This window comes from Aotus nancymaae, unplaced genomic scaffold (assembly GCF_030222135.1).
Source record: "Aotus nancymaae isolate 86718 unplaced genomic scaffold, 86718_ANA_hifiasm-v0.15.2.pri h1tg000041l, whole genome shotgun sequence".
Lineage (NCBI taxonomy): Eukaryota > Metazoa > Chordata > Mammalia > Primates > Aotidae > Aotus > Aotus nancymaae.
This window is the reverse complement of record NW_026988455.1, coordinates 23,466,518-23,492,402: the sequence shown is the minus strand read 5'-3', so window position 1 is coordinate 23,492,402 and position 25,885 is coordinate 23,466,518. Positions and strand designations below refer to the sequence as shown.

The following is a 25,885-nucleotide window of genomic DNA, read 5'->3' as shown; positions in this document are numbered from 1 at the left end:
GCTCACTGCAACCTCCATCTCCCGTGTTCAAGTGATTCTCCTGCCTCAGGCTCCCAAGTAGCTGGGACTACAGAAATGTAAGAATGATTTAACATTCAGTATCTGGGAGTAAAGACGTGTACCACCACATCCGGGTAATTTTTGTATTTTTAGTAAAGGCAGGGTTTCACCATATTGGCCAGGCCGGTCTCAAACTCCTGACCTCAGATGATGCACCCGCCTCGGCTTCCCAAAGCGTTGGAATTACAGGTATGAGCCACGACGTCCAGTCGAAATGGATTGCAGACCTAAACACAAAAGCTACAATTACCACATTTTCAGAAGAGAACGTGGAAAGTCTTTATCACTATGAGTTAGACAAAGATTTCTTAAATAGGGCACAAAAAGCGCAAACCATTAAAACAACTAAAACCAGAAAGTCTGTCCATTGAAAGATATAACTAATAAAATAAAAGGGCAAGCCATAGACTGAGAGAAAATATTTGCAATACAAATATTTGAATCAAGATGTAAAGAACACTTATAACTCACATATAAGAAGACATAACCCAATTAAAAAGTAATCAAAGAGACAAAGTAATCAAAGTAATCTAAACAGACACTTCACAAAAGAATATACACAAATAGCTAATAAGCACATGAAAGCTCAACCAAAACTGCCCGGATACAGCACTACCACATTTCCACTAGAATAGCTAAAATTAAAAAGACTGACAACAGCAAGTGTTGGCACGGATGTGAACCAACTGCAACTCTCATACGTTAGCAGTGGGAACGTAAAACGATACAACTGCTTTGGAAAGCAGTTTGCCAGTTTTTAAATCAAGTTAAACATCTACTTACCACGAAACCCTGTAATTCCACTTGTAGGCAGTTACGCAGGACAAATAAAAACATATGTCCACGCTAAGATTTGCCTGTGAATGCTCATAGCATTTCTTATATCATCTTTTATTGTGGTAAAATACTCATGAGATAAAATTTACCATTTTAAAGAGTATAATCCAGTAGCATTTAGTACATTCAAAATGTTATGTAACCATCACCACTATATCTAGTTCCAGGACCTCAAAGGGAACCCCCATGCATATTAAGTCTTCATTTTCCATTCCCCCACCTCCCCAGCCCCTGAAATGTGCTTTCTGTCTAGAAAGGTTTGCCTATTCTGAACATTTCATATAAATGGAATAATATAATATATTATATTAACCACTAATGTGTTTTCTGCCTGGAAAGATTTGCCTATCCTGAACATTTCATATAAATGGAATAATACAACATGCAGCTATTAATCTGTGCCTGGCTACCTTCACTTAGAATAATGTTTTTGAGTTTAATCCACATTGTAATATGTATCAGTGCTTCATTCCTTTTTATAGCTGAATCATAGGCCATGGATGAATACACCACATTTAGCTTACCCATTCAACCACTGCTGGACGTCTGGGTTGTTTCTGTCTTTCAGCTAGTGGAATAGTGCCACTATGAACAGCCACATTTAAGTCTATGAGTCCCTGCTTTCAATTCCTTTAGGTATACACCTAGCAGTGGGCCTGCTAGGTCATATGGTAATTTTGTAACTTTTTGAGGAATCTCTAAATTTTTTCCAAAACAGCTACACCATTTTACATTTCTATCTGGAATCTTTGAGGGTTCTAATTTCTCCATCACCTCACCTACACTTGTTATCCCCCCGCTTTATTTTTTAATTAAAGCCATTCTAGTAGGGTTCGAGGTGGTACCTCACTGTGGCTTTGATTCACATTTCCCTAATAACTAATGATGTTAAGCACCTTCTCACAGGTTTATTGTCCGTTTGTCTATCACTGTTGCTGACACAGTCACCCACGTTTTAACCGGCTGTCTTTGCTGTTGAGTTGTAGCTCATAGCACTTTTATTCACAATAACCCAGAAGAGGAAACAATCCAAACGTCCACCAACTATTCAGCAATAAAAAGACATGAAGTGCTGGCATGCACAGCAACATGTAAGAATCTCAAAAGCACTGTGCAGAGTGAAAAGAGCTGGACACAAAGATTATGCAGATGGTCCCCCGTTCACAATGGTCTCATTTATGATTTTTCGAATCCAGTAGAAACGGTACTGAGAGTATCCACACAACCATTCCGTTTTTCACTGTCAGTGCGGCATTCAATAAATTATATAAGATAGTCAACACTTTATTATAAAAAGGGCTTTGTGTTAGATGACCCTGCCCAACTGTAGGCTAATGTAAGTGTTCAGTGCACGTTGAAGGTGGGCTAGCCTAAGCTATGCTGTTGGACAGGTCAGGTGTATCAAACACATTTTTGACTTAGGAGGATATCTTCAACTTAATGACGGGTTTATTATTAGGATGTAATCCCATCACAAGTCTAGGAGCAACTGTCAAATATATCCTCCTACTTTGAAAGTATTGGAGAAATAAATCCAAGCTATAATAATCTAATCTATGCGGGTCAGTGACTGCTAGGAAGAGGGGGTTGAAAAGGGGCAACAGGGGAATTTGGGGGGGTTCTCAGGGCCATTTGGTCTCTGTGGCAACTGCTCATCTCTGCTGCAATAGCATAAAAGCAGCCACAGACGATTCCAAAATAAATGGGCCCAGAACACTTGACCTGCAGGGCCAAAGCTTATCAAATCCTGGTCTATATCCTGATTATGGTGTCAGTTGCATGGCTATACACGTTTCAAAACTCAGTTAACTGTGCACTTCAAGTGAATATATTTTGTCATAATTCATGCCAATAAAACTGAGTAAGACAACATCACTTCTAGTGGGACTCGTGTGGAAAGCACCCCGAGCCTAAGGTGCATCCAACCTGGGGACCACCATTGTCTCCCCATGGGCATGTCCCACCCACTCCCAAGTGCGGGTCTTCATCTTAGGGTAGCAATTCAGAAGCCTCTGGGAAGCCTGTTAAAACAAGATAACGGGTCCCACCCCACAGTTCTGGATGCTAGAGAGACTGCATTTCCCAGGGATGCAATGCCACTGGTGCGGGGACCACTCTCAGAAAAGCACTCTCCCATTCCTCCAGTGTTCAATCCACGTGGAAGTGAGAGTCAGTGTTGCAGGCAAAATGCAGGCCATCCCTGCCTGGAGACAATGCCACCACTCATGAAGGTCATGAGGAAAATGCTCACAGTCCACCAGCGACAGGACAGCCTCATGCTTCTGTGCACCCTGGGCCAAGAGGAGGCACGGCACACACCGAGAGTCAACAGCAGCTCGTGGGGATCCTTCACCTACGGGGCGGCCCCAGCCAGCCTCTGTCCCTCCTGCCCACCTCAGGGCTTCCTCCAGCTCTGCTCCATCCTTCCCTTCAGGATGCAAACGTTTTAAGCAGGCCTTCCTCAGCCCCATTTACCCATGACCCCCTCCACTTCCCCACTCCCCTTCAAGGCAGCAAAATTCTCAAAAAAGCTATAGGCTCCTGCTGGCCCAAACTCCCCTCCTTCCTTCTCTCAGAAACTCAGCCGATACTTCAGCCCACCACCCTGGACCACTTGGATAAACCCCAGGTTGTCCTCGGTCCTCATCTTTGTGACCTCCGCTGTCACCCTCCCTCTCACACAAGCTGCATGTGGCCTCCAGGATGCCCCCAGGCCCCTCCGGTTCTTCCCCTACCTGGCTGGCTGCACCTTCTTCGTTTCTTGTCCCAGGCTCAGTCCTCGGACTTCTCTTTTCCATCTGCCTCAACTCCCTAGTGGTCTCATCCAAACTCCCAGCTTTCAAAATGTCACCTCTACAGCTACAATATATTGCCAAGATTAGGGTCCCAGCCCAGAGCTCTCCCCCAAACTCTAAACCCCTTTCTCCAACTTCCTCCTCACCTGCACTGGGACACTTCAGTAGGATTCTCACCTGTACTATCTTGAGAGCCACACCATCCCTCTGAATCCTCACAACTGCTCTCGTGAAGACCTCAGTCTCAGGGTGATGGCAACTTCACCCTTCCAATGCCCCATCCAAGACCCTTGGGTCATCCTGGACCCCTCTCTTGCTGCAACAGCCCTCATGGGACCCATCACAGTCTTGTTGGCAGAACGCCTGGAATCGGCCTGCCTCCCACCTTGAGCAGGCTGCCAAGCTCCTGCAAGGCCCACCCACACAGCCCTCCTGCCATTGCTCATGTGTGCCTAAGTGTCCCCTCACCATTCCTCACCTCCCCCACATCTAGGGCTCAGCAGGGCATGGGGGCCATCTGATTTTAAATAACAACCACCCCTCAACAAACCGCTGGTCCCTTGAGCGCCTAGATCTGGAACTATCTATCTCCCCTCTCATTAGCCTCCCATCTCCCTCCACTTGACCATACCCCCAGCAGCCCCCAGCCATCACTGGCATTCAATACATGTTTTCTGGGGAAGCAGTGAAACTTCATGAAGCAGACAGGTTCAAGAGCTGGGAGGGCCCTGAAAGGTGAGCAGTTCCTTCACATCCGGAACCTAAGACACAGTAGCATCACCTGCCAGGGCCCAGAGGTGCTGGCACTGTGACTTCCCCAGATGCCTCAGCTCTTTGTGGGCCCTCAGAAGGAGGGGACCGTACAGGACAAGTGTGATCCAGATGCGGGGTAAGAATGTGCATCCACCCATGGGGTGGTTCTGTGCAGTTGAGAAGGCAGGCGGCTCCCGGCAGCACGGCGATGAACATGTGCCACAGCCCAGCTGCAGCACCGAGCTGTGCCCTCCCAGCACATGGGACACGCCGGTCAGAAACAACAACAAACTAAAGCTCCCAAACTCCCAGTGAGAACCAAGTGGACCAACTGCAGGCTAACGGGAAACTTTCTGTCCTTCCAAACAAAATCAAAACACACATACAAATCAGAGGGCCCAACAAACACCCAGACTCTACATCAGGCAGATTACATGCTGGCTGCTCAAGCAACTCTAGTTTCTTGCAACAGACCAGGAAAATACAAAAACTATCAGAATTCTAAGCAACTTGTACTTCTCACTTTGTAGACTTCTCTGCAGCACACACCACTTTTACATTTTTGCTATAGCTTTAGGTTACTTAATATATCTTCCACTAAATATAAAGAGAAAACAAAGGCACCTCAGAAAATGCCTGAACAAGCCCCAGGTCCAGGTTAGCCAACCGGCAATGGGGACCCACCGGGCACAGGCTCCCGACTAGACTCAGTTCGTTTCGGTACTTCTGTCGCTGGACTGTACTAATATTTAATGGTCAGGGTATTCGTCTTGTCTCCCCTAATGCAGATAGTAGTGTACTGATTTCTATCCTTCATAGCCCACAAAGCACATACTCAGAGGGTCAATAACTACTGATTCACTGACTGCCTCACAGAAGCCAATTCATCTGTTATTAAGATGTGTAGAAACATCAGTTTCCACAAATCAAATTCTATTTAAAATGACCTAATGAAGACCACTTTTTAAAAATTCATTTTGTAATTACAAAAATAATTCTTTTGTAACAGAAACAAACCATACATAAGTACAACGAGAGGAAAGCATAGGTTCCCTCTTCCTCTTACCTCTCCTTCCCCAACACACCCTCACATGCACACAGGCCCCACCCTTTGCTAACTATGGAGTGCTGCTTTCAGTCGGGGCTATGTCCCTAGAGCCTGGGGCAGCATCTGGCACCCAGGTCCACACAGGCAGCTCCATGATGATCTGCTGAATACCAGGTGTGTGTCCTTCCAGATGGGCTTCTGTGCTAAGCACCCGCATTGGTGCATGGAAAGGGCACATTCTCTATAGTCTACACTAAGGAACGATGTTTCTACCTAAGACACTGGCGCATTTTTTAAAGTAAACCTTTTAATAGTATCATCATGAAGTAAAAGATCCAATGGCATGTTTTAAGAGGGGAATTGGAGATCTCTGATCATTATTAACTGTTTATGATGGAGAAGTTTGAAAGTGCATGGAAGTAGCCAGAACAGAACAAATAATCCAGGTACTCTCATCCAGACCCCAAACTGTCCACTCAGACAATCCCATCCCTCCTCATCCCCTCTGCTTCCCCACCCCACACTAATCTGAGGCAGATCCCAAACATCATTTCATCTACCAACACTCAGTATCTATGGCTAAAGGGTAAAGATTATTCTAACATAACCACAATGCTGTAATTAAGGAATTCCTTAAAATCGTCATTCACTCCACAAATGTCCAGGAGACACATCAATAGCCTCTTTTTCAAAGGAGTGATACTTGGATCAAGTGCTGATCCAAGTGAGAGCTCTGGATCAGGCTTTGATCAAAGCCAGAAATCTCGGGGTGCCACTTAGATGCAATCCAGGACAGGGATGCAGTCATTGCTTTCATGGGCAGCAGCTGAAACTTCTGGACCAAATAACAGGACACTGCCTGCACCCCACCCCCTCCACCCCCAGCTGAGGCTTGCACAGGTGCTGTGGGAAGGTGGTTGTGGGGTTCTGCACCCTCACACTGTTGTTGATTCCCCAGGGATAATCACAGCAAGGCAGTAGAAAGCTGGGGCCCCTGCCGTGACACCCCCAGGCAAATGCAAATTCACTCAGGGAGGGTCACAAAAGCTGGAAAGTGAGCCACATGCAGCAAAGCAATTTGCTTATCCCAAGGATCACCTTAATTAGTGTGCCGAAAACACCACCCAGCTTCCAGGGAAGGCCCTGGCACACCTTCTCCACCTGACTGAATCAGCAGATAGCTCCTCCTAATAAATCTCTGCTTTCCCATGTCATCTCTTGACAGCAAAGTCCCCAGCAAACCTCTCCCTGTTGTGTGCAGGGGAGCCTGCTTTACAAGCTCAGCTCTTGGGTGACACCCTGAGACATCCAGGACAGCCCTAGACCTTGGATGGCAATGGTCATGGTGATGGGGATGCCATAGGCAGGGCTGTGGACGCTGCACCTGCCAAGCCCAGGGTGGACCCTGGCCCAGGGAAGAGAGGACCCACCCCAGGTGCCTCTGCCTCTTCCCTTCTCACCTGTGAGTCTTCTTCCTGGAATTGTCCAAGTTCAGGGAAGAAATCATTGCCTTGGTTGGGAACAGACAGCAGCCTTTCTCTCAGCAACTAAGCTCGATGGTCAGCCAATGGCATGTTTATTTCTATATTTTCACACAGTAAGTTTCACCTCCATGGGTCCTCCCCTGGAGCTCTGGCTCTAGGGGGTCAGGAGGAGAATCTGCAACCACCCTCCTTGACCCAATCATTGCTCCCTCCCCACCAGAAATGGAACCGAGAGAGGCAGAAGCCTGCACAGGCTCAATCCAGAAGCACAGAAGATAGAGAAAACCATTGATCTTTGCAATGCATTATTGATTTTGCTGCTGTGCTGGCAGCAGCGCCCGGTCCCTCCCCGCTCAAAGCCAGCTATTAGCATGCACTCCCAAGCTTTGGCCTAGACACACTGCTTGGTGTGGGGAAGGCAGCTCTAGAGAGCATCTCCCTCCAGCGGTCCACACAGGGAGGACTGTCCACAAGTGGATGATGTCACCAAGGACAACTCCCTGGCCCCAGATCCACTGGACAGCAAGTGCAACATGGTCACTGGTCTTGCACTCCACACTTCAGCCCAGGACAGGCCGCTGCCCAGGACCTCAGGTGCTCAGGGAGGGGTCTGTGCAAGGCTGCATTTTCAGCAGACTCTGGGTGTGCCTATCAGGAGGTGGGCCCCCTCCCATGGACTCCCTCCCTTTCACTGTGCTGCAAGAGCTTGGGCCGACATGGCAGCTGGGGTTCTGCCTCCCCATGATGGCCTTTGCCTATCTGCACTCTGAAATACAGCCACTGAGTTCCTCTGTCTACCAACTCCTAAGCAGCCCACCTTCCTGGGACCGCAGGGCTGCTCCTGGCACTGGTGATGTGTTTTTATTTCTTTGTTTGACTTACTGTGTGTACCAGGTACAATTTTCTCAGTCTGAAGGTCTGGGCTTCTGGGAGGGCAGTCTTTGCCCACAGAAACAGGCCAGTGCGTCCCTCACCCTCCCACCCCAGCTTCCCTCGTGGGTATGCAGAGCCCGCATGCTTTCTTCTTCCGGCTGACGACTACCAAGACATGATATATAGAGACACCAACTGTCAAAAAGACAATCAGGGCATTATCATCTCTACCAGAATCCTGCCCCTGCACTGGCCAGAGCTGCCTGTTTCTGGGACACAGTAAACATTCCCAAATAACCTCTCCTGGGCAGCCAGCAGGCAGGCCCCAGGCCTAGGACACATATGAGGTGACAGGCCACCGGTGTCACCTCACCCCCAGGAAAGGAAACGTCCGTTCAGTGGCGAATTTGGCCTGGTGAATTTGAAAAGGCTCAGAACAGCAGGGTGAGATGCTTGGCCCCAGGCCCCACGTCCAGCTTGGCCTCTAAGGACCTGGCCACCCACGAGCCTGGGATGTGCTCAACACAGAGTGAGGTTTTTAAAACAAAAGCAAAGCAACTTCACATGGCAAACGTTCCGGAAAGCAGGACCCAGCCCTCAACACCAGGCCTCATTTGAGGCAAACTGCTCACATACAGACTCTCATTCACCCACCCACCCCCACTTGCCCCCCAAAATACTAAGCCAGATAAATAAAGAGGACAACTACGAGCTCAACCCTCCTTTACATGTTTTTACTGGCATAACCCCAGTGGAGCCAGCCCCTTGCAGCTCACCAGGCGGCTGCAACAGGTGCAGCCCGGGCTAAGGCTTGTGGTTCTCCAGGGCTGTTCTAGAATAATGCAGCCAAAACCCTAAAGGAAACCGAGGCCTGCAGAGCACTCACTGCCCAGGCGGCGACCAGACCACAGTGGCCCGACCTGCCCCACCTGTCTGAGTGCGCGGCGGTACACAGAGGCCGAGGCCTCCGCGACCAAAATAGAAGCCCGCAGGGGCCCGGCCGGAGTCCGGGCTGGCCAGAGCGGGCCTGACCTGGCGGGGCTGGACCGGGAACGCCGGGCGCGGCGGCGCCTGGCCAAGCGCGACGCCCCCTTCCTGGCCAGGGTCTGCAGCACGCCCCAGCTCCCCCGCGCCCAGAGGAGCCACCTGCGCGCAGTGACTGGGGAGGCACCCAGGAACGGGAGAAGGCCGGGGAGGGATCGCAGAGGGGTCCAGGGGGTTGGAGGGGTCCAAGGAGGGCTCCCTGGACAGGTAGGTGTCTCCGGGAGGCGACCCGGGAGGGGTCCGGGGGGATCCAGGAAGGAGTCCAGGGATCCGGGGAGTCCCGGGAAGGGGCTCCGCAGGGGTTCAGGGAGGGCTCCGACGGTCCGAGGAGGAGGCTAGGGGCGTTGAGTGGGGGCTCTGAGGAGTGTCCAGGCCGTCCCCAGCGCACCTGCCGGGCCCCGCGCACCCTCCCTCCAGCACAGCCCGGCCGCTTACCTGGAGCGCGCGTCCTGCCCGCGGCTGCTCCCGGCTGGGCGAGCTAGGGCGCCAGGAATGGCGGCGGCGGCGGCGGCGGGAGGCGGCCAGGCCAAGGAGGGGGCGGCGAGGAGGCCCGGCGGCAGCTTTGGTGGCGGGGATGCTGCGGCGCGCGAGGGCGCGGAGGCCGGCGCGGGAACCGAGGGCGCGCAGGCCCCTCCTCCGCTCCCCTCCCTTCCCCCCTCCTCCCCTTTCTCTTCCCTTCCCCTCCCCCTTCTCTTCCCTCCCCTGGCCCCGCCCCTTTCTTCCTCCTCCCTCCTCCTCCTCCGCGTCCCTGCTCACCTCCCTCCTTCCCCTCCCCCAACCTCTTTTTTCCTCCCTTCTGTTTTTCCTCCTCTTTCTTCACCTTGGCTACACTCTTCCACCTCCCTCCCCCTCTCCCCACTTTTCTTCCCCACTCCTTCTTCCTCAGCTCCCATCTCTCTTGCCTCTCCCCAGGCCCAGAGGGATGTCCCTCAGCCTTGCCTTGGTCTCTGCTGAGTCAAGCACCCGTTCCCAGGACTAAGAGGTACCCTCTCACCCTTTTCCCCACCGGCTCTTAATAGCCAAGCTTGCCCCTTCTGGGATCCTAGATGCACCCCACCCTTTCCAGGTCTCCCGCAAATACCCCAGGTTTTCTTCACTCCCAGACCCTGGGCCAGCTCTGCTGAGAATCTGACCTGTAGAGGCACGTGGAAACCAGAACACTGGGCTGCTGACTTTGGGCAAGAATATTTCACACTGGGCTGCTTCCATTCCCCAGGGGGAGGGGCTCGCGCTGCCTGGAGTCTTGCTTTCCCTGCACCCCCATGCAAGCCTTTTGCTAAATGTTCATCATTTTCCACTCTAGATGGCAAATGGTCCTCCTGTGCGGCTAGTGGTGAGACATGTTTGTGACTAGCCCATGGGTTTGGGGATCTGGGGGCCCTCAGAGATGGTGCTGCTCCTTCCAGACCGCCTCCCTCTGCCCCCGGGAGAGGTGACAGGCTCACACAGTGACGAGCCAGGCTGGCAGGCCTATAGAGGAACACAGTCCTGAGAAGGGGACACAGTTCCCAATGGAACCAGCCAGGATGTCCCCTGAATGTGAGGAGTTGGGGAGCCCCTCTCCAGGCGAGGTGATTCCTCCCTGGACTTCGGATTGCTCTTGAGAGGCAGGGGCTCTGACTCTGAGGCTGTTTTCCTGCTGAGCACTGGCTCTGAGAGCCAGAGTTTACAAAGGAAGCCAGTCCCAGGCCCAGCAATCACAGAGTTCCCTTCAGGGGCATCCTGTGGTTCCTGTGGTTTACTGCCCAGGCTCTGAGAATAGGGCTTGGGTGCAGCAAAGGCTAAGATGACAAAGCTGGTGTCAAGCAGGGTGGGGTGGAGCACACACCCCTCCTCCCTCTGCTGCATGGCAGCCACTACCCTCCTTCTGAAGAGTCGGGACCTGGAATCTGATAGACTCCTTTGACTCACAGCTCTGTAGTTTCCAAGGTAACCTTGGGCCTCATCCCTCCGTATCCGGAAACGTGAGGACAGCGTGGTCTTCCTGGAGGGTTTGGGGAGCACGGAGAGAGAGAATGGCAGCTAAAGCCTGTGGCACTGTGTGCTCAGGTTTAGCGCAGACGACTATTACAGGAAAAAACTAGAGAAGATGCCTTTTCCAAGCTCTTTTCCAAATGTAGGGGTCCACAAATCCATGTTCCACATCCCATTTGGATTGAAACATAACGGGAACAGATTAGAACAGAACTGGTTTGACAGCATTCTATGCCCAAGGAGGGATGCACACTTGGGATCTATACATGCCAGCATTGCCCAGATTGGGGGGACTCTCCTTTATTCCTCACTAGTGAGACACATCTAGAATTCCGTGCCCTTGCCTGCTGTCTAAGGCAGCCAGCAGTAGCCTGTGGGAGGGGAGTTGACGCACTGGTAGTCTTCAGCCTAGAAAATCAATGTGTGGAGCACAAGTCAGCAGAACCCCAATATCTGCAAAACTGTCCAGGGAGGAAGGATTATTCTGTGGTGTTATGAAGGGCAGAACGAGGATGGATGGGTGGAAATTAGATGAGAAAGTGGATTTCTGCCCACCTCCCTGGATTTCTGACAGACCTCCCTGCAGAGGAGCCGGCTGCCCCTACAGGAGCATGCCCTTCAGGGCCAACGTCTAGACAGGCCTAGAGCCACCTTGGGAACACCTGGCAGGGAGGGGACCAAGAGGGGTGTGCTTCTCAACAACTGCTGAAGCCTCTCCTGGGTTTTAGACCCACATGCTCAGAAGCTGATAGAGGGCAGCCCAGGGCAAAGAAGAAACTTGGCATGGCTGTCCTGGAGCCCACACTTCTGGTGTCGTGACCTTCCGGAATTCTGTCATCTCTAGCCTGTTTCCTAATGTGTATGGAAGGGTGTGAGAGAATTCAGTAAAAACTCCGAAAAGCTTTCTACAGTGCCCAGGCTACAAACTCAAGAGCTTCTTGGCGCAGTGCTTGTATAAAATTGCCCTCAAACACGTTTATTGCATTAATGAAGGAGATGGCACCCTTGGTTGTAAGCGATAGAACTTCAGCTTGTACTGTTGGCTCACTTGCATCTAAAGGTGCTCTGGGTACCGTTAGGACGAGGGACTTGGATGCCATCATTAGGTCTTCCTCTTCCCTCCTCCCTCTGACCCTCTTCCCTGTTCCCTTCTCTCAACATGATTGTTCATGTCTCCCAAAGTGACCAAACTTGCATTTTTACTGTTTTTTTTTAACACTTTCTCATAGATAAGCTTGCCCCTTGGGGGCTCCATGGAGGGTCCAGGCCACCCCCAGCGCACCTGCCTGGCCCCATGCGCCCTCCCTCCCATGCCAGCCTGGCTGCTTACTGGGCTTACTTTTATATGTATATTTGAACACTTCAAACATACATATAAAAGTAGCAGGCTGGGTACAGTGGCTCATGCCTGTAATCCTAGCACTTTGGGAGGCAAGATGGGCAGATCACCTGAGGTCAGAAGTTCGATACCAGCCTCACCAACATAGCAAAACACCGTTTTCTTTTTTCACTACTATAAGTACAAAATTAGCTGGGCCTGGTGGTGTGCGCCTGTAATCCTGCTACTCAGGAGGTTGAGGCAGGAGAATCGCTTTAACCTGGGAGGCGGAGGTTGCAGTGAGCCGAGATGGCACCACTGTACTCCAGTTTATGCGACAGAGAGAAATTCCGTCTCAAAAAATAAAAATGAAAGTAGCTAAATGAACTCCAATCTTGCCTTACCTCTGACCCCCTTACTTCCCCCCCATATTAATTTCAAGCATATCAAAGATCATGTTAACCAATCTATTTTCTAGTTTCCTCAGAAACACCGAGTGTGTGGATACTGAGGCCATGCTTTGGAAAGTTTCTCTGCTTTCATTTCCCAGCCAGAACGTTGACACCATCTATATGCAGATGAGCATGGTAACTGGATAGATAATAGTTAAGTCCCATATGAGAAAGAAAGTCAAGTATGGCAGCACCAATAATACTCAGCTTCCAACACAGCCAGGTGGATATAAGTAGCGGCTTCTCTGCTTCTGCTTCTCAATGTGGTGGTGGTGGGGTGGGAACAGGCACATAGTGGGCTGAGAGTCATTTCCAGATCACCCAGGGTGGAGCCTTAGGCAGTGCAGGAGATGTCTTCAGAAAAAGCCAGTCTGCCACTTCTCACCTGTAGTGGTGGGTGGAGTGTCCAGACTGAGCCTAGAGAGAGAGTCAGCACAGCAAGTGGAGAAATGGGGTCCTCTGAGGGGCTGTGGGAAGGTTGGGTCTAGGACCTGCCAGCAGCTTCCAGAAAAGTCTTGAGATGTCCTTTGAATGTGACCATACTCTGCAGAGACGTGGGTGGGCGGCACCTCCACTGTTACCGTGCAGTGGCCTCTGAGACCATGCTGTGACCCCCTACCCTATCTCTGTCCCTTCCCCCACCCCAGAAGTTTGCTGTTAAGAGTGTGGCCTTCCTGGCCAGCATCTCCAAAAATAGAGAATCCATACCGGTCTCTGTCAGGCCCCCTGGGTTATTAGAACATGTCCTCCAGCTGGAAGAAGGAAGCTGAAAGGGATTTTAAAGGCTCTGAGACCTCCAGGTGCCTCCGATGAGTGCTAAACAAACAGAAACAACATCTGCCCAGGTGTGTTCAAGCCAGAGGGCAAATGAGCAATCACAGAGTGTTTATATGGATACACGATTCCCTGCTATGATAAAAATCCAATGGTTTGATCAAGACAGAAGTTTATTTGCTTCTTTTTTTTTTTTTTAAGACAAAGTCTAGCTCTGTCACCAGGCTGGAGTTCAGTGGCTCAATCTCGGCTCACTGTGACCTCCGCTTCCCGGGTTTAAGTGATTCTCCTGCCTCAGCCTCCCAAGTAGCTGCCATTACAGGCACATGCTGCTATACCCAACTAATCTTTGTATTTTTTTAGTAGAGACAGGGTTTCACCGTGTTGGCCAGGATGGTCTTGATCTCCTGACCTCGTGATCCACCCACCTTGGCCTCCCAAAGTGTTGGGATTACAGGCATGAGCCACTGTGCCCGGCCCACTTCTGACATAACATTATCGGAGGTAGACGTGTGGACCAGGACTGGTGGGCAGCTTTGCTGTCACCCATTTGGATGTTACCATTCATCCAGCTGGAAAGACGAAGAGTATGATCAGTAGATTTCAGTGCAATACCAGGAAGTAGCACACATCACTTCTGTCACATACCATTGATCAGAACTTAGTCTGGGGCCCACATGTAGCTGCAAGGGGGAGTTGGAAATATAGCTGCTAGCTGAGTGACTATGTGACCAGCTAAAAGTCTATAATTAATATATTAAGGTATGGAAAAATAGATACTCATGAACAACTAGGAGACTGCCATACTCATTGTAGTGTAATTAGTGCTATTATAAATTTAAGTGGAAAATTGCTCACCTACTAGAATGTCTAAAATTAAAAATAGCAAGTGTTGGCAAGGATGTGGAGTGGCTAGAATTCTCATTCATCTTCGCTGGGAGTGTAAAATAGTATGGCCACTTTGGAAAATACAGAACAGTACTACTAAAACTAAATACTCATATGCTCTGTAACCCAGCAATTCCTCTTCTGGAAAGAATGCACAAAATTAAGTGCATATATTTACCAGAGCACATATATAAGAATACTCATGATAACTTCATTCATTGTGACTCTAAACTAGAAACAACTCAAGTGTCCATCAGTGGTAGAAAGACATAAATGGTGGTATGGTCACCCTATGGAATACTACACAGTAATGAAAAGGGAAAAACTCCATGTAGCAAAACTGGTGAGTCTCTCAGACAGAATCCTGAAAGAAGTCAGACATACATAAAAGATCCCCTACTATATAATTCTGTCCATAAGAAGTTCTAGAACAGGCAAACATAATAAAGGGATCAATGTCAGAATAGCAGTTACTCCCGGGTAGGTTCTGAATTAGAGAAGGCACAGTGGGAGGCTGAAAGTCCTGAGTATCTGGAGCTGGGTGGTGGTTACCTGAGTGTATTCCTACATCAAAATTCATTGAACTCTGCACTTTAATGTTTAGAATTTATCCTAAATAGAAAATTACAAAAATGCAAAGAAGTAAAGGGAAGTATCTGTAATTAAAAATGATGGTGTGTTCAACTTTCAAGAGGGGCCCTGTTCCAGCTTGGGAGAACCACCCCCCATCCCGCTCTCTACACTGTGTATCAAACATAGCAAAAGTCCTAGTGGAGCATTCCTGAGGGGTAGATGCTGCCTGCAGGCTGAGTTCTGTCGTTGACAACACCAGAGCTTGAGTTTCCCATAGAAATATGCAGGGCAGGCCATGCTGTCCTCATTTCACGAAGGAGGACACAGGGCAGGTCAGTTAAGTTTATTCTTCACTGGCTTCTCCTTTCTGGGCACGATTTTGACCTCGTGTTTGGACTTTCCAATAGAGTCTCCACACACATTTTAATGCGTGTTACGACTTCCAGCAGGCAGTTAAGAGGCCACCATGGGTGCTGTGCGCAGACTAGGCAGTGAGGCTGAGCAGGCGCAGGGGTGGCTCCCGCCTGAGGAACTGCAGGCCGGCCCCTCAGAAAGGCAAGGGCAACTCACACCTGCTCCCCCACCCAGTTATTTGTTGTCAGGAAAGGTGCTGTGAACCTGGGCATGGGAGAACTCAGTGGTTCTCATTCCCTTTGATTCTTCGGGAATTTGGAGAGTACAAAGAATTGGATTTTTCAAAGAGAAACATTAAGACCCTCATTGCTATTCCTATGAACCCATGGTTTTCTCCTTTCTCTGTCTGTGACTGTCAGGTGACTGACAGCCATCTCCTCGTGGCACCGAGCTTTGCCTACTCGCTGTTCCCACGAGTCTCTGCATCTGCCTTCTCCTTCACTTGGGACCCTTCATCATATTGGATTGGAGGCACTGACCGGACACAGAGTGCTCTCATGCTGTGTTTTTCCCTGGCCTAGAGAAGGAAATTGTAGGCTTTGAATGAAGGCACCACCTGCCCGCAAACAACAATAGCCCCACCTGGTTAGCATTCAGTTTGGAAAAGCCATTGTAGGGAGCAGCCAAATGGAAAGACTCTGCTGTAAGAACTCTGGACTTGCCAGCAGAAATTAAAAGTACGTTCAAATCAGGCCATTGTCCAAGCATTATCAGACGCTCAGACCTGCTGCTTTCCTGCCCACGCCTCCAGAGCCAGACAGCCCTCTTCAAGGCCAGCACGTCATGCCTGCCTGGGAAGCACTCAACTGTTACTTTATTCAACAGAACCTGAATCCTTTTGAAAGACAGTATGTTTGCAAAGATTGAGTTGTAACCAAAATAAAGGTAGAATTTTCTATGATTGAGGCAAAATTTAAGAGTAAAAATAAGATATTAGAAAAATAGTAGCTATTAGTGAAAACCTTAGTTTCAATAGAAAGCACTCTACAAGGTAGACATTTATCAATTTATGTCACATATCAAAAGTAACCACATAAAACAGAAGTAAACAAAAGAAAATACGACAATCTTCTTTCTCCCCCACTTCTGGGACATTCAATCCTAATGTTAGATACGCTTTATTCCAAGCCTTGTGCCCCTCAAACACAAATATGCATGTACTCTCTTTTTCTGTTGTTTTTCTTTTTTCTTTTTTCTCCCCAGCCCCTCACCTGCATGTACTCTCTTAAAAGACCTGGCAGCAATCACTCAGTCTGTCTCTCTTTCTCTCTCATTTATTTTAAAAGTGTGCACAATTTAAATTTTGGTTTGCAATCTCAGGAACACCCTTTAGTATGCATCTATACAGCTCTACTTCATTCATTTAAAGATAATTCAAAACTATTATCAAAGTAACACGTGCACAAAGGCAAATCCAACAGTCTAGAAGTACATTAAACATTTATTTCCCACCCTGTCTCCTATCCCAATCTTAGGAGAAAGCATTTTTTGATTCTGATAATTACCTCTGTAACTCTAAAATAAGATACTCTGTTTCCTGATTTATCAGGAGTAGATAGTAGCTAACAATTTATTGGGCTGAGAGATGAGGATTTGGCATCCACTTGGCCCCACATCTCCTGGTCCCTTTGTGAACCCAAAATATCTGAGACAGGTCTCGGTCAATTTAGAAAGTTTATTTTGCCAAGGTTAAGGATGTGCTCACGTGACACAGCCTTAGGCTGTCCAGACAACATGTGCCCAAGGTGGTTAAGCCATAGCTTGCTTTCATACATTTTAGGGAGACATAATACGTCAATCAATACATGTAAGACGTACATTGGTTCCATCTGGAAAGGCGGGACAACTTGAAGTGGGAGTGGGGGCTTCCAGGTCATGGGTAGATTTAAACATATTCTGATTGGTAATTGGATGAAAAAGTTATTATCTGTAGAAAGGAATGTGTGGGTTAAGATAAGGGGTTGTAGAGACCAGGGTTCTCATTACGCAGGTGAAACCTCCAGGTAGCAGGCTTCAGAAAAAATAGACTGTGAATGTTTCTTATCAGACTTAAGGTCTGTGTTGATGTTGATGCTGGAGGGGTATAATGAGGCACATCCAACCCCTGCTTCCTGTCATGGCCTGAACCAGTCTTTCGGGTTAAATTTTGGGGTGCCCTGGCAGAGGAGGAAGTTCATTCAGATGGTTGCAGGGGGAGGGGTCTGTCAAATTTTATTTTTGGTTTATACCTTCTAAATACTTGAAAATGCTAATATACTCATCCTTTGCTATACATGGGGGATTGGTTCCTGGACTCCTGGATATGCCAAAAATCCACGCATACTCAAGTCCAGAACTCAGCCCACAGAACTCACATGTAGGAAAAGTCGACCCCTCTCTATATTACGGTTTTGCCTTCAGTGAATACCATATTTTCCATCTGTGTTTGGTTGAAAAAACTCCGTGTATAGATGGGGCCACGCAGTTCAAACCCTTGTTGTTCAAGGGTCAACCGTACTATTACTAGGTTTCCTGTTGGTCTCCTATATATCGTCAAACACAGCCTGAGGGTTGGTTTTTCCCACTCACTGTAGGCAGTTTTAGGCAGTTTCATTTGACTCCCCACTGTATTAGTGATCTCCAGAGAACAGAACAAACAGGTGATGTGTCTCTATATCAATCTGTCTACCTAAGTACCTTCATGTAGACAGATTTATTGTAAGGGATTGGCTTCAGTAATTATAGAGGCAGAGGAGTCCCATAGTCTGCTTTCTGCAAGCTGGAGACCCAGAAAAGCAAGTGGTGTAATTCATTCTAATCTTAATACCTGAGAACCAGGGGACTCAATGGGGTAAATCCCAGTCCAAGGGCAAGAGAAGGCCAATGCCCCAACACAAGTAGGCAGGCAGGAAGGGGACACATCTTCCCTTCTTCCTCTGTTTGGTCTATTCAGGCCCTTGATGGGTTGGAGGAGGCCCATGCACGTTGGGGAGGGGAACTGCATTACTGAGTCCACGAATTAATGATCCCAGTCTGCTCCAGAAGCTCCCTCACAGACACACCCGAGAGAATGTTCAATCTGGGCACCCCAAGGCCCACTCCAGTGGACACGTGGAGTTACCCTCACACTCCCTTAGTGAGAGGAGAAACACATGCTTTGTGCATCCTGCCGTTCCTCCCACTAGTATTCTACCTTCCTTTTTCCTTTATCCACCTGTCGTGGGATTCTTTTTTTACAATTTTGAGTTTTCTATATTGTACTCCATATAGATTGATTTTAAATACAGAACAACCCCAAAGAATATTTACATGCTTATAATTTCACCACTAACATTCCCTGCAGAATGAAAGATGTGACTGAACCAGGTCCTAGGGAAGAACCTGGCATTCTGACTCACTGACTTGGTGCCCTTTAAGAAGAATGCTCCCTGTGCCAAAGACAAGTGGACTCTGCTCTTCTCATTTGTCAGTTCCCCCAAATCATGCCACCTCTTAATTTGCTGTGCTGTTGGGCCACAGCTTTGCTATTTTCGTGTTTGTTTTCTTGAGACTTCTAATGCATTTTCCCTAGCACTCACCTCCACTGTAACACTGAGGTTTTCTGTCCTGTTAGGTTTTCTGCCCTGTTAGTTTGTCCTGTTAGTTCTGTCCTGTTAGTTAGAACTTTGTTACTTCTAATGCATTTTCCTTAGCACTCACCTCCACTGTAACACTGAGGTTTTCTGTCCTGTTAGTTTCATGGCTTGTAGCCCATTTCTTCTTGAAGATGTGCTTCTCAGAGCTGACTGCCTTCCTGCTCCATTCAGACAGCGGGGCGGGACCCTGAGGCCTGTTATCCTCCTATTTGCATCCCCACTTCCTCTTCTGCTTAGATGCCCTGTTCTGTACATCTACATCTTGCCCTTCCTAGATGACACCATCATTTTGATGGGGCACATCTCTCACTGACCTCCAACAAGGTCCACGGTCCAAGTAGGACTCCAGGTTGGCTGTGCAGAAGGCATGGCTTCCCTCTCTGACAGCGCCACTGTTGAGAGGCCATGACCATTCTGATTCTCAGACCTGTTTTTCTCTCCGGAACTTTTGAAATCTTCTCTTCATCTCTGATGTACTAAAGTTTCATGATATACCTCGGTGTGGATGTTTTTTAATCATTGTTTCCTTTTTCTAAGAACACTTTATGGACTACTTTAATAATTTTCTTTTTTCTGATTTTTTTCTTTCTATACCTCCTGATATTCAGATGTTGGTCTTTGTGAATTGATGTTTTAATTTTCTTAACTTTTTTTCTTAGCTGCTATCCATCTTTTGTTTTCTTTTGTTTTAGACGGGGTCTCACTCTGTTGCCCAGGCTGGAGTAGTGGTGCAATCACAGCTCACAGCAGCCTCGAGCGCTCAGGCTCAAGCAATCCTCCCACCTCAGCCTCCCAAGTAGCTGGGACTACAGATGGGTGCCACCTTGCCCAGTTAGTTTTTAAATTTTTGTAAAGATGGGGTCTTGCTATATTGCCCAGGCTGGTATTGAACTCCTGGACTCAACCGATCCTCTTGTCTTAGCTTCCCAAAGTGTTGGGAGTGAGCCACAGCACCTGGCCTTTTTGGTCATCCTCTTCTACTTTTAGAATCCGACCACTTTCTCTGCTACTTCCATAACCTTTTTTATTTCTGCAATCTAAAGCTCAATTTCCAAGAGCTCCTTTTTATTTTAAAAAGGTTACTTTTTGGTAGTATGCTGTTTTTATTTCATGACAACAATGTTATCTGTTCTCTCTGAGGATCTTAATTTTAATTTGGGGGGAAATGTTGAATTCTCTTCCATTTCCTCTGCTTCCTTTGAGTTCCTTCTCCTGGGTGGGTTGATGTGTTCATTTCTTGCTTCTGGCGGTGAGGCTTCCCCCATGGTGATCCTGGCTACACACCTGAAATCAAGTAGGAGCTGCTAATTATTGATGAGTTATTGAGAACTTCACTACAGTGTTTGGGCAGGGAACGGATACTTCTTTGGCACCTGACTTTCTATATCAATAGAACTTTTCTCCTTGGCTGTACATTTCCCTGGAATCCTCCACTCTCCTGCCTAGAGACCGGTGAGGATCTGCCTGGCTGCCTTGTTCTCAGGCTGAATTAAGCATGGGGCTGGAAGGTTTCCTCATCTACCGTGATAGATTTTCACTGCCAGGCCCCTGCCCTCCCCTGCTCCTGGTATCTCTGAGGACAGAAAGTAACAGTTTATACCTGGTTGGACACAATGGGAAATGGACAAGGAAGTCTCTTTGTGGCTTAGCTTTTCACCCAGTTTTTTCCATTTTGGTCACCAGCTCATCTCAACCTTCAGAGACCTCCAGTTCCTGAGCCTTCCCTGAGTCCTGCACAAGACTGTCTGGCTGCTTGGCTCTTGCCCTCCATGCTCTTAGCTCTCTCTGGTCTGCTAAGTCAGAACCACACATCCATCTGCTCTTTAGCTTCCAAAATTGTGCTGACATCTTTCAACCACCGTCATCTCTTCTCTCATTCCCCTGAGTGCTCATTTCCCTCCCCACACATTTTAATAGGGAAATTTCCAAAATGAAATTTTGGTGCAACAATTGGATGGTGGATGCTTGGATACCCACCACTAATTCCCTAATTAGCAGGTGGCTACACTTGCTTTATCCCACATCTGTGCACCAGGGGATCCGTGCACCCAGCCATTAATCCATCTCATTTTAAGAAATACAGTCTGACTGCAGACAGCAGGACACTTCTCCTTTAAGACTGAATACTTTAACTAGCATTGGTTCTCTTTGTGGTTTCCACTCCTTCCCTGACGTCTGAGGAAACTAGTTGGAATTACTTGACATTCTCTTCTGTCCCTGCAGTTATTGAGTTTCTTCCTGGTTGTAAGGCTGGTTGGGTCCCCGAGAGCTCAGACACACCCCCCTCCCCTCGCGGGGAGCTCGGGCACACCCCGCTTCCCTCATCGGGAGCTTGGACACACCTCCTTCCCTTGCTGGGAGTTCAGACACCCCCCCCTCCGGAGCCCGGGAAAAAAAAACCCCGCCAGGACCTACCTGATACCATTTTGTCCTATCCAGGCCCCACTCCATGCCTGCCATTTTGTCTTCCTGCTTACCATTTTGTCCTATCTGGGCCCCACTCCCTGCCTACCATTTTGTCCTATCTGGGCCCCACTCCCTGCCTACCATTTTGTCCTATCTGGGCCCCACTCCCTACCTACCATTTTGTCCTATCTGGGCCCCACTCCCTGCCATTTTGTTCCATCCAGGCCCCACTCCCCACCATTTTGCCCCACTCACCTTGGGCACAGCCAATCAAATGCCTCCACTCCCTGTAAAACCCCGTGCCTGAGAGGGGTCCTCGCGACTTCTCCGGACCCTCCTGTCGGACTGCAGAACCTCACCCGGGAGCCTGAATAAATTCCCTTGCATTGGATTATTTTTGTGCTGGCCTCAGTTTCTTCGTTTTATCCTCGGCGAGAGCAGACTTTACACTGGTCAGCTGTTCTGCCTCTTTGGTAAGTTCCTCTCTCTTATTGTGAGTTTTCCCAGGTGTCCAGTAATTCTTGGTTATCTGTTGATGTTTAAGAACGAAGACCTGGGTTTGCTGATTTAGATGGCTGGCTTGGCCTATACTATGGTCTGAAAATGTCCCCCCAAATTCACATGTTGAAACTTTGCTGCCAGTGTTGTGGTATTAAGAAGTGGGGCCTTTAGGAGGTGATGAAGTCATCAGGGCCGAGCCTGCTTGAATGGGACTAGGGCCCTTCTAAAAGGGCTTGAGGGAGGAGGTTCGCTCTCTTCCGTCTCTCTGCCATGTGAGGACAAGCGCCACTCCCTTTTGCCTTTGTGAGGATGCAGCAGTGAGGCGCCCTCTGGAAAGCAGAGAACAACCCTCACAGATGCCCAGCCTGCCAGCACCTCGATCTGGGACTTCCCAGCCTCCAGAAGTTTGAGAAATAAATTTCTATTCTTTATACATTCCCCAGTTTCAGGTGTTTTGCTATGGCAGCAGGAATGGTCCAAGACAGCCTCCCTCAGCCTTTGGTCTTGTAGGAGAGCCGGCCATAGGAAACGGCTCCTGGACCTAGTTGTCTGAGGGAGTGTGATGCAGGTCGATGGCTGTGAGTTGGGTGTGGATATGGGGGTGGGGTAGGGGAGATGGCTCTTGGGCTGGGCACCAGCACTTTGTGGAATGGAATGATTTGGTGGACTGCTGTGGAGTCACCTCAGCGAAGCTTCCCTGCATTGTTTAGAGTTAGCATGGACCATGCTATTTGGAAGGCAGAAGAGAAGCACAGAAATGTTTCTCTTATGTTTGGAAGGCAGTTTCACAGTTTCTGTGTATTCTTCTTTAAACATAATATAGATGGTGTCATTGTGTTTATAATTAAGTTAAATATTCCTAATACTGCTTAATGACTGGAAGCATTTGCCTGCCAGGTGAAAATGGAGATCTATTTGTTTAGTTATAATAGTTACCACCCTTTATCATACTTTAAAAAATAGGGGTCTTGGGCTCCAAGCTCATATGAGTGAAGAGACTCCTGTACATAGAGACATTCTCCCTTTGTGCCTTTGGGTGCATCTCAGCTCCTTTTCTCCTGGCTCGGCCCCGTCCAGGATCAGTCCAGATCCTGGAGCCACAGGCACTGAAACAAGGTCTTCCTAAGAGTCCGGAAGAGTTTAGGCAGCTTCAAACAGCCATTCATTTACGGTTACCAGGATGATCATCTCACCACAGACACCTAACGATGTCTAAAGACACATTGTCCCAACCAAGTGCTTACTGTGGGCCCTACACTGGGTTAAACACTGTATTTAAATATTCAAACTTTAACATGTTGTGTTGAACAGAACTGAAAATGAATACAGCAAACCGCTCTCTGAAGGACAGAGATAACCAGCACTGAGCAGCCTCCTGCAGCCCCCGCCAGCTCAGCCTCCGTGCTCGCCGTGACAGCCTACAGCACAGGGGTGGGTGTTTCTCAGTCTCTTGTGTTGCTGTGTCATCACTGTAACCACACATGTATGTACCTTGAGGCATTTCCCTGCCTCATTTTACAGACTTTAACGTTACGAAATGGTTAATATGACCAGCTCAAGGATTTCTTGGGAACCAAAGGGTTGCAAATTCACATAATCTGGCTAATTTTTTTGTATTTTCAGTAGAGACAGCGTATCACTATGTTGGCCAGGCTGGTCTTGAACTCCTGACCTCGTGATCCACCCTCCTTGGCCTCCCAAAGTGTTTGGATTACAGGTGTGAGCCACCTCGCCGGGCTTAGCAAACGATCTTCTAGAAAGACAGCACAGCCTTAGAAATAGGTGTTTTCTCTATTTCAGAATCCTTTTTTCACACTCTTTTATAGGAGTTTCTTTTTTCCTTCCTATTCTGTATTTAAACCTCTTCTGACCTATAGCAAATCTCACTGTTTTGACATTGTCGTCTCTGACTGTGTATGGCTTCTTCTAATTATTGCTCATCAAATCTATTTCTCAGCGTTATGTCAAAATCAGATGGTTATTTTTTCCATCTGTTGCCACAATCTGTTCAAACCATCACACTCGGTGAACCTGCAGGAAATTGTATCAGCCAAAAGAGAAACCAATGTGCTTCAGCCAGACTTAATATGGGCAGGGTTTTGGTGTGGAATACTATATTTGAAATCTTCTTATTTAATGTCAAGTTCAGAAAAATTGCTATTTTCTCTGGTGCCAGCAGTGGGTAACACAAAAGCAATGGTGAGGCACAGTGGGAAACCCTCACAATATTCTTGCCCCATAATGTAACAATATTTAATACAGAAACTCCCCAGACCCAGCCTGTTCCTCTTCAACTACAAATACTCTCAGCTCAGAGGGAAATTGAAGTCCCTATATTTCATTTTCAAAGGCTCTAAGTGAATTGGAAGGAAAAAATCCTGTTCTTGAATGCATTTCAGGTGGGCAGAGTAGACTCGTTCCATGCTAAGCTGCTCCTGCTAAGCAGAAAGCTGTGGTTCCTTCTTCATTAAGTAAAGTGGTTTGCAAAGCATCGTAGCCACGTGCTAATGACATTAGGGCCAAGGGGCCACTGGCAGCTCAAGGTCGGAGAGAGAAGTGGAGCCCAGGAAAAAGAGGACCTTGACAAAGCCTACTGGTATTTTTTAAATTAGAGATGCAATGAGGGGTGTCTGTTTTACTGCAGCAGATACAGAATGCAGCAAAAGATTGTGCTGGAAAAACCCAGTGGAGAGAGAAAGACAGCAGCCATCAGTCGAAATGTATTTTCCAGGAGAGAGAAAGGGTGGGCCTCCGCTGTGGGACTGCCTGCTGGCCCCACTCCAGGACACCCCCATATTGAGGTCAGTTTTCCTGCCGCTCGCCCCCACAACCTGACTTCAGTCCTAAGGCAGAGAGGATCCCCATGATGCTACCACATGTGGTGCTGGTCCCCTTTGTCAGTGCCAACTTGAAGTAATTTATTGCTTTGCCTTTTAAAGCAGAAAATTGATTCATTGGTGGTTTGTAAAAAGCATGCTTTTTTTTGTGAACTTACTCATATGTTTTACGCTTTTATTTTTCTTGTGCAATTATCGAGTCTCGCTTTCATTAAATTGTGTGAAACGGCAGCTAGCCCACGTTAGAATCATGTCTCTTGGTTCTCTCTGCCCCTCCCCCTTGGATATCCAAAGGCATCTGCTGTTCCTAAAAGGCTGGATGAATGACAGACCGTAATGAAGGGCCGTGGCTGCCCTGTAAATAGCCCACTGCTTGTGCTGCTTGTGACCTACTCTTTCTTTTTGTTTTTGTTTTTAGAGACAGGATCTTGCTCTGTCACCCAGACTGGAGTGGAATGGCATGATCATGGCTCATTACAGCCTCCAACTTCTGGGCTCAAGTGATCCTCCCACCTCAGTCTCCAGAGTAGCTGGGACTACAGGCACATGGCACTATGCCCGGCTAATTTTTTTAATTTTTCGTAGTGGTGAGTTCTTGCTATGTTGCCCAGGCTGATCTTGAACTTCTGGGTTCAAATGATCCTTCTGCCTTGGCCTCCCAAAGCACTGGGATTATAGGTGTAAGCCACTGCACCAGGCTGGTGACTTACTCTTTCTAATATCATAATACAAAATCCTTGATCTGGAAAAACATTTCCTTTTCATTCTCAGTGCTGACTGGGGCTGAGAAACCTTGGCGGGAGGCTGCCAGGGAAGCTTCTGCCCAGTTGGCTCAGTGCCAGTGGGCCCGTGGAATAGCATTTGGTCTCAATGACAGAACTGGCTTTGGAACTGCAAATTTTAGGGGCACAAGGAAGGCCTCTTCCCTGCCACGGTGCCTGTCACTCCACCGTGAGAATTTCTAATTTCTTTAGGGCTCTGGTCTTCAATAGTGCTGGTACCTCGAAGAGTATCTGAGCTTGAATCTTACTACAGCTGTCTGTGGATGTAGGTGGTGGCCAAATGAAAGAAGAAGGAGGTTTGGGAACACAGTAGGACTGATGCGTGTTCTAGGATCACCAGGGGTGGGGGACAGCTGGACAGAGGGAGGTGAGCACCTAGTCTCTTGGTTTCTGGCTTGTGTCTCACCAGCCAATGAGGAAGGAGCAGGAGAGCAGGGGTTCTAGGTGGCCTGGCCTGG

The 25,885-nt window shown here is 48.3% G+C and overlaps 1 protein-coding gene across 2 annotated transcripts in view; it reads right to left on the bottom strand.

The window, feature by feature from the left end:
• The window catches only part of SEMA4D (semaphorin 4D), a 128,722-nt gene extending 119,371 nt beyond the window's left edge, over positions 1-9,351 (bottom strand). Inside the window, exon 1 of one of the 2 annotated variants that reach the window (XM_064361588.1) lies at positions 9,330-9,351. The gene's annotated coding sequence lies outside the window, so the exon portion shown is untranslated. The remainder of the gene's footprint in view (positions 1-9,329) is intronic. The other variant, XM_021671892.2, reaches the window with a different exon arrangement.
• Positions 9,352-25,885: the final 16,534 nt, after the last annotated feature.